The sequence below is a fragment of the Capsella rubella genome, unplaced genomic scaffold (genome assembly GCF_000375325.1).
Source record: "Capsella rubella cultivar Monte Gargano unplaced genomic scaffold, Caprub1_0 scaffold_3, whole genome shotgun sequence".
In the NCBI taxonomy this organism is placed as follows: Eukaryota; Viridiplantae; Streptophyta; class Magnoliopsida; order Brassicales; family Brassicaceae; genus Capsella; species Capsella rubella.
This window is the reverse complement of record NW_006238921.1, coordinates 10,081,323-10,081,556: the sequence shown is the minus strand read 5'-3', so window position 1 is coordinate 10,081,556 and position 234 is coordinate 10,081,323.

The following is a 234-nucleotide window of genomic DNA, read 5'->3' as shown; positions in this document are numbered from 1 at the left end:
CACCAAGCCTGAACCAGGTAAGTTTCCTAGCACTAGTCAATCTCGTACTCGTGACATTACTTGTTTTAAATGTCAAGGTAGGGGACACATGGCGAGAGAATGTCCGAACCAACGAGTGATGATTCTCACTCCTAGTGGCGACTACGAGTCTCAAGACGATCAAGATGAGAACCTGAATGATCCAGAGAAAGATGTGGAGTATCCTGATGTAGGAGAACTTCTTGTGATACGACG